The sequence below is a fragment of the Bos indicus genome, chromosome 3, assembly GCF_029378745.1.
Source record: "Bos indicus isolate NIAB-ARS_2022 breed Sahiwal x Tharparkar chromosome 3, NIAB-ARS_B.indTharparkar_mat_pri_1.0, whole genome shotgun sequence".
In the NCBI taxonomy this organism is placed as follows: domain Eukaryota; kingdom Metazoa; phylum Chordata; class Mammalia; order Artiodactyla; family Bovidae; genus Bos; species Bos indicus.
In genome coordinates, this window is record NC_091762.1 from 21,562,664 (window position 1) to 21,571,573 (window position 8,910).

The 8,910-nt window shown below is 43.5% G+C and overlaps 2 non-coding genes across 2 annotated transcripts; one reads left to right on the plus strand and one right to left on the minus strand.

Annotated features, from left to right (window-relative positions):
• Positions 1–870: 870 nt before the first annotated feature.
• On the minus strand, positions 871–942 carry TRNAH-GUG (transfer RNA histidin (anticodon GUG)). The gene has a single exon. It is a non-coding gene; the product is annotated as a tRNA-His (tRNA).
• Positions 943–1,751: 809 nt separating this feature from the next.
• On the plus strand, positions 1,752–1,825 carry TRNAN-GUU (transfer RNA asparagine (anticodon GUU)). The gene has a single exon. It is a non-coding gene; the product is annotated as a tRNA-Asn (tRNA).
• Positions 1,826–8,910: the final 7,085 nt, after the last annotated feature.

The window sequence follows — 8,910 nt, forward strand, 5'->3', positions numbered from 1 at the left end:
TATCAATAAAGCAGTCTTCCTCGTGATAGGGACTTGGTGAAAAGTGGTTGCTTTCAATCAATTTGGGCGAAGAGTTTTGTTTTGTTTTTGGTTTTCAGAGGCATAAACAAGATAAGTTTCACTCATTTTGCAAAATAAGCTAAGGGAGCTTTTACTTGCACAGCTAAACAGGGTTCTGTGCTCAGGGAATCTTCAAGTCTGATCTCCATTTGTGATTGACCCAAACTCCCCACTTTGGGTCCTGCTTTCAGTATAACTTTCCTGTCTGTTGCCAGCAAAGCTGTGGTCAGGCGGAAGAATCACATGTTCGCTGTTTCCACTACTTGGTTGTCAGAGCAGAGGGTGCTGTAGTCACCGTTCTTCATCACTTATAAGCGGTAATAGTTAAGTTCCTCCAGTAGTCCTGGCCTGATGGATACCGTTTGTCTAGTGAGTGGCTGCCCACAGGCATTTAAGATCCTTGAGAGTGTAAAACGAAGGGCACTAGAGAGGTTAGTACGATGACTAGGAAGGGAACAATGGCCAAGGATTGAAAAAGTCCTCGGAGCAGAGATTCCCAGGAGCCCAGAAGAAACCTGCAAAACAAGTCTAGGGAGGAGGAGTCGCTTATCTGCTACAAGTTTTATCGGGTCTTTGTCCTGCCCATCTTGAGTAACAAATAAACTAGGCTTTCCACCAATTACAGCACAGGAGGCTCCTTGCTGGGCTTCCCTATGTCACAGCAGCAGAAAAGGAGAAACCACCGCCTTCAGTTTCCTCCTGCTCAGACCAGGGATGAGAACGTTGAGATGAGTACTCTGTGGGGTTACAATTGTGCAAGTTTCCAGCCGAAGTAAAAAGGGAGTAGCTGTCAGGAGTGACGAATGAGAGTGCCGTGACTCGGATTCGAACCGAGGTTGCTGCGGCCACAACGCAGAGTACTAACCACTATACGATCACGGCGCGCCACGGCTCCTGCCGCCGTCGCAGCCCTTGCTCTTACAAGGCGGACGTAAATTCCTTCCCGTCACTGCGCTGTTGCTGGACGACAACAGGTATTCATAGACTTTCTTTCGTCTCTGCTCTCTTATCCAGTCCCCTCCTCTCAATTTTGATACATGGTGACTAAATCAAAACAGAAACCAAATCTTGCCTCCGCAGATCAGGCCCTTGCCTCTGCACAGACCTACTGGGAAGTCTCTTTATCCTGGTCCCCACCTCGCCGGCTTCTTTCCTGGCTCTTCGCGTTTGTCCCTTCGGACCGATCCCCCGCACCCCCTGGTTCCGCTCCCGCCCCACCGACTGCGGACCAGAGGAGGGAGGGCAGCGCCAGCGAAGCAATCGGAGAGCCGTCACAGGGCCCACCGGGGGTTCAGCTTCCCTCGGACCCCCCTCGGCTCAGGCCCGAGGCGTCTCGGGGGTGCTGCATCTGCGGCGGGTGTGGAACCAGGCGCGGCGGGGACGAACTGCTGCCCTTCTGGCTTCGGAATCGCCCGACTCCCGGCTTCCCCACGAGAACCAACGCGCTGCGTCGAAGCCAGCTCTCCGGCTGTCGGAGGGTTTGAGAGGGTGTAGCACTCCAGTGTTCCTGCCTGGAGAATCCCAGGGACGGGGGAGCCTGGTGGGCTGCGGTCTATTGGGTCGCACAGAGTCGGACACGACTGAAGCGACTTAGCAGCAGCAGCAGCAGTCCGGGGAAAGGCGTGTGGCTCCGCCTGGCGTGGAAGGGCTGTTTCTTCTCTGCGGCGTTAAGAGAATTGTGCCATTCGTTAGTCTCTGTGGCGCAATCGGTTAGCGCGTTCGGCTGTTAACCGAAAGGTTGGTGGTTCAAGCCCACCCAGGGACGTCTTCCGTTTACGTTTTTAGAACTTAGAGGTTTTCTTGGCTCTTCTCTGCCCATCCCCTACTGTAAAAGCCGAAAAAGCCTCCTCCTCTTGTCTGCTGTGTCTTGTCCACCTGACAGGGACAGTAGGCAGGATCAGAAGACCATCACCGAGCCGTACAGAAGAGCTCACCCGGAAAATAAAGTGAAAGTGAAAGTCGCTCAGTCGCGTCTGACTCTTTGCGACCCCATGGACTGTCCATTGAATTCTCCAGGCCAGAATACTGGAGTGGGTAGCCTTTCCCTTCTCCAGGTAATCTTCCCAACCTAGGAATTGAACCGCATTGCAGGTGAATTCTTTACCAACTGAGCTATCAGGGAAGCCGCAACGGGAAAATAGGTCCCCTGGAAATTCCTGGGATGTCATGGTTACTTTGTGAATTGCTTTTAACGAGGGAGTTACTACCGTCTTTTTTTCTGCAGGTAGTATTAAATAGAGTATTTATTTAACCCTTTCCATATGCTTTTGAAATTAAGCTGGTTTTATGATTTCATGGTTACAAATAATGCTGTAGTCATCCTTTTACACACATGGTTGGCCCCTTCTACAAGGTCTTCTATAGCAAAGAGTCCTGAAGAGTAATTGCTCTGTCACATAGTGTTTACACGGCTCGTATACAATTCCATTTCTGCTGACACATGTTGGAACATGAGAATGTTGCAGTCACTTTAGACGACATCTAAAAATACTTACAAATAATCATAAGTGGAATAGCTGAGTACTCTGACTTCTAGAATTATAAGTGTTAATTCCCGTTTAAAGATATTACCTTTCTAGTATATTTAATATACTTGAACACATAAATTTAATATTTTATATTTATTGGATGCAGTATTTGTTTATTTGATCAGTACAACCACTAGAGGAAATTAAGGAAGTGCAATTTAATTTGGATTTTCAAGTCAATATAAACCCAAGACGTGTATAGAGTAGACTATTCAGTTCAGTTCAGTTCAGTCGCTCAGTCGTGTCCGACTCTTTGTGACCCCATGAATCGCAGCACGCCAGTCCTCCCTGTCCATCACCAACTCCCGGAGTTCACTCAGACTCATGTCCATCAAGTCAGTGATGCCATCCAGCCATCTCATCCTCTGTCTTCCCCTTCTCCTCCTGCCCCCAATCCCTCCCAGCATCAGAGTCTTTTCCAATGAGTCAACTCTTCGCATGAGGTGGCCAAAGTACTGGATTTTCAGCTTTAGGATCATTCCTTCCAAAGAAATCCCAGGGCTGATCTCCTTCAGAATGGACTGGTAGGATCTCCTTGCAGTCCAAGGGACTCTCAAGAGTAGACTATTATGTTATTATTATTTTCTACATTATGAGAAAATGTGAAAGAAAATATATAGTCACTTTTAGACCAAATTATTAAATCATTCTAACTTTTCTGAGTCACCTCAAAAAAAAAATGATATACATCTTTCCAATACCATTATACATCAAATATTTAAATTATATAACTTCTTAAATATACTAAGATGCATTTTGTTATCAATTTCATTTCTTTCTTTTTTTTTTTCTCAAGTAACCAAGAACATCAATTGAATCTATAGCTAAATCTTTTATTTTCTCATATTAGGAATTCAGCATATTTTTATTTCAGGAAATATTGCATTTAAATATAGGCATAAAGCACTTTCTCTAGAAATTCTTAATTTTCTCATTTAAAATTTATATTTAAAGTCATGTAAATGATTATTACTTTCCCTAAACTAATTGGGGCAGTAGAGCCTCTAAATTTTTAGATAACTTACTTGTCCTTTCTGGAGGAAGAGAAAGCATATTGATTTGTTTCTAAGAAAATCTATTTAAAAGGAGAAAATTCCATCAAAATGAGGGTATTATTTAAGGTGAAAGCAGAGGCAATGATATCTAGCAAAACCACTTGCCAGTGAGGGAAACAAAATGAAATAATTAAGCAACACTATTGCTTAATATTGAAGGAGCCTCATTGCTGAAATGGAGAAGGCAATGGCAACCCACTGCAGTAATCTTGCCTGGAAAATCCCATGGATGGAGGAGCATGGTAGGCTGCAGTCCATGGGGTCGCTAAGAGTCGGACAAGACTGAGCAACTTCACTTTCACTTTTCACTTTCATGCATTGGAGAAGGAGATGGCAACCCACTCCAGTGTTCTTGCCTGGAGGATCCCAGGGATAGGGGAGCCTGGTGGGCTGCCATCTATGGGGGTCGCACAGAGTTGGACTGACTGAATCGACTTAGTAGCAGCAGCAGCATTACTGAAAACCAGAGTATTCTGTGATACACTTATGAGTCTCCAGTGTATGAATCTGTGCATGAAGTCATTGCTTTTCATCCATTTTTATTAAGGACTGAACTTGCTTACAGTTCTGGAAGTATTCAGTCTTGATTAGTAGAGTGGTCACAAGTGCTCATGTTGCTGACTTATTGCTTTTTTGTAATGACATAAATGTCTCTTCTTCAGCTTTCTGTTGTCTGATTTAAACAATCCTTAAAGGTCATTTATATGATTTTTTCAGTTATTTAGAAACTTGAGTATACCAATGAAAGAGAGCTGCCTGTTGCATGCTGAAGCATGTAACAGCATTCTTCCTGTACTAATTCTTTTTAAGTGTAGCTATTTATTAATTTTAAGAGTTCCTTATGGGGGGAACCATTGTGTATTAAGATCATCCTTATTTTAGATATTCCCAATTTGAAGTTATTGACCACTATTGATTGGGCTTATATGGTTTTTACCAAATTGTGGAAAGACAAGAGGTGGACACCTTTTCCCTGCTGCAATGTTATTATTTTATACTAATGAAATACCAGAATCCTCAGGACAAGCAGCAATTGAAAAAGACTCACAGCCCAGATTAGCTGTCAACTTCTACCTCACAGGGAATGGATCCCTGTCAACCACAACTCAACATGGATTATCCCCAAAAGTTCACTTCTTAAAATTACAAGCAAAATCCCACAGTGATGGGAGAAAGTAACGATGCACAAATGAGAGGAAGAAAAAAGACTTGTCCAATAAACACACTTAGTATGTAAAAGCCAAAGAGCTCAATTTTGCTCATGGGGTTCAACAGTAGAACAGAGCAAATATGAGCCACTAGATCCAAGGGTCCAGGTCTGAAGGAGGAGCCCGTCGGGGGCAGGATTCTATTGACTCTGGTGATGTGCTAATTTTTATGGAGGTAGTGGGGAAAAAAGGAATAATAGACAAATTCAAATACCAGTTCCCCATTTTATAGGAGGGAGGATAGGTACTAGATTATTTTCATCAAGCCCAAATGTATGAATAAAAGAGGAAAAGGGAGAAAGATAAAACATCCAGGATCAGCGAGATTTTTCTCCTCAGATAAGTTGCTTGGTAGGAAGCTGTCAAAGAAGTCATTCTGGCCGGTCTTCTCTGGACCTCCTTGACTAAGTCATTAGAGAAAGCAATTACAGTTATTGGAAGACTCTAAAAATATTGAATGTTTAGTTTTCCAACATACAATATAGAATATGTGTAATGTCCACAGTGTCCGTCTGCTGTCCTTCTTCTTAGTTGTGTCTGGAGGGCACTGCTCCCTCTATTAGTTAGAATATTGTAGAGAGATATATAGAAAGACCGTTGTATTGGCAAGTAAATGAAGACAAGGACATTGAAAGATTAGAAAATAAATTGGAATATGACTCAGTCTCACTTCTGTAGAAAGCAAATTGGCAGGATTTGCCAACATAAGAAGCGTATAAACACTGAAGGTAGCAATTGCACATCTAGTTCTCTAGACTATGGAAATACCTGCAAAAGTGGTCAATGGTATGTGTACAATCATGATGGCTGCAGCAACTTCACAATCCTAAAACCATGAAACCAAGTAATACACAAACTATGGAAGAAACCCTTATCAAAAATAATGCAGAGGATAATTATGATGATGATTTTTCTGATAACATAATTGATACAGCAAATACTAATCACTGGTCTCCTATTAAAAGTGAAAAACTTGAGGTAAATATATTTTAACTTACTGTCCAAGCCTTAAAAGACTGAATACATATTTCACCCCAGCAGGACATGGATTCTTAGGTCTCTTTTCACAGTTCCTCAGTTAAGAACACTCTTACAGAAGGTGTTTTGTGCGAACAGAGCTAGCACTAACCTGGCAGTAGTTGTAAGGTAGATAGGACCCAGAATAGAATATCATGAATGAAATGGAATAAAAACCACTCCCACCATTCTTGGATGGGCTAGAACCTTGGATGGGCTGCAGCCTCCCGGCTAACAGCCTAGTGCATTAATAGTGTGCACCAGAGACCGTAGTAGTCACATTTTCTGGACTCCATATGGAGTGCCTGCCTGAGTGAATGCTAAGTCACTCAACTGTGTCCAAGTCTTTGTGATGCCGTGGTCTGTATCCTACCAGGCCTCCTCTCTACCTGGGATTACCCAGGCAAGAATACTGGAGTAGGTTGCCAAATCCTCCTCCAGGGGATCTTCCCAAACCCTTCTCTCCTGCATTAGCAGCTGAATTCTTTCCACGGAGCCACCTGGGAAGCCCTGGAGTAGACACAGACTAACTCCCAGGATTGGTAGGGAGGAGTAGGAAAGAATTTGTGCTTCTACCCCTCCCTCAATCCCTTTCTTGTCCACTCTCTCTTGGCTCTTCTTCCCATCCCTACAACTGAGAAATTCTGATATACAGACATCTGTGAAGAAAGACCCAACTAATCTGTGCTCAGGAAAACAAGCTCTGGGTTGTAAAAATGGTTCTGCCCTTGTGTGGCCTTGGATAAAGTAAATCTTTTATGCCTCACTTATTTCATCTGTAAAATGGGAGCCATAAGAGCATTCTACTTCATTTTGTTGACTTTAGATGTGCCTGGACTTAATTACTACTGGATCAATAATGTTATATGCAGAGAAATCATAGACAAGACAATTTTCATTATCCTTTTCATCTTTTGACAATCACTATCCCTATTTATTTCACCTTAAATTAGTTTTGCATCTTTTAAAAACTCTTGCATTCAATATGTCATTCCTTTTTGTTGCTAAGTAGTAATCCATTGCATAGATATTTTACAGTTTCTTTATCATTCTCCTGATGTTGGATATTTGGATTATTTTAAGTTTTGGTTGTTGTGAAAAAGCTTCTAGGGGCATTCTTATTATAAAGTGTTTTTGTGGGCATACTCCCCTTCCCCATTTCTCTGGGTTGACTACTTGAGGAAGGATCTAATGGAACCTAAGAGGAAGGGTGAGTATTTAATTTTACAAGAAACTGCCTAAATATTTCCCCAAGTGCTTTTACCAATTTATAATTACATCAACACATGTATGAGAGCTATGGTTGTTGACAAAAATTCTCTCCTTGACCAAACTCTAGATCAGGCTCCTCTGAACTCTGTTCTCAACTAGAGCCTGAATTTCAGTCTTCAGAATTGGTCTTTGCATTGTCCAATTTGAGCACAAATCTTGCTAAGTCATTTTAAACAGAACACCCCTACCATAATACCTGAGAAGGCTCCTCCGCCTCCACCACCACCATACCCCAGCTGATCCCTGATCACTTTGGCTGGCATTCAGCAAGAATCCCTTAGGTTGGCTTAGCATAATCTCCCTGTAACTCCTCATGTTTCCTCTTAGTAACGTTCTGTCCACTAACCCTCACCCTGCTTCTTGGCTATAAATTCCCACTTTTCTTTGCTGTTTTCACAGTTGAGCCTGATCTTTGTCTCTTACCACCAGCCCACATTGCAGGAGTCCCCCTCCTACATATAATACATATTTATTTGAGTTCCACAAAAGATGCATTGAAAAAAATGGGCCCAGTCTGAGGGTCAAACCTAGCCGTTGAAGTGGCCCTGGGTGTGAGATATTTTCAGTAGTGTGTGGTTGTTTTGTCTAGTTTCCCCCACACCTACAAGTCCTCACTTTAGAACTCTTCAGAAATCACTTTCTTGGCTAAAAGATTTTAAAGTACTCTTACCCCAAGTAAGGGCTTCCCTGGTAGCACAGAATCTGCCTGCAATGTGGGAGACTTGGGTTCAGTCTCTGGGATCTCTGGGTCAGGAAGATCCCCTGGAGAAGGAAATGGCAACCCACTCCAGTATTCTTGCCTGGAAAATCCCATGGACAGAGGAGCTTGCCGGGCTACAGTCCATGGGGTGGCAAAGAGTTGGACATGACTGAGCGACTAACACACACACATACACCCCAAGTAAGTGTGTTTTAAAAAACAGACTTAGCATTGAAACATGTATATTACCATATGTAAAATAGATGACCAGTGCAGGTTTGATGCATGAAGAAGGGCACTCAAAGCAGGTGCTCTGGGACAACCCAGAGGGTGGGATGGGGTGGGGAGGGAGTAGGGAGGGGAGTTCAGGATGGGGGGACACATGTACACCCGTGGCTGATTCATGTCAGTGTGTGGCAAAAACCACCATAATATTGTAATTAGCCTCCAATTAAAATAAATAATATAAAAAAATAGACTTACCTGTTGCATGCTTGGAATCCATTCAAAGCCAAGGGAGAGAAGCTCAAGTGCTACAAGTTCAACTGCTGCCCATTTGAGGAGGAAAAGGGGCTGCTTACTCACTGGCCACTGGTCCCAGGTTGTCTGCTTTGGCTCCAGTTGCTGACGGGATCCACCATCCACCTTCACCTGCATCGGGAGGACCTGGTCCCTGCGGACGCCCACTTCATCTTCAGGGTGCTTTTCAGTTCAGTTCAGTTCCGTCGCTCAGTCATGTCCGACTCTTTGAGACCCCATGGACTGCAGCAGGCCAGGCCTCCCTGTCCATCACCAACTCCTTGAGCTTACTCAAACTCATGTCCATTGAGTTGGTGATGCCATCCAACCGTCTCATCCTCTGTCTTTCCCTTCTCCTCCTGACTTCAATCTTTCCCAGCATCACAGTCTTTTCAAATGAGTCAGTTCTTCGCATCAGGTGGCCAAAGTATTGGAGTTTCAGCTTCAGCATCAGTCCTTCCAATGAATATTCAGGGCTGATTTCCTTTAGGATGGACCGGCTGGATATCCTTGCAGTCCAAGGGACTCTCAAGAGTCTTTTCCAACACCAC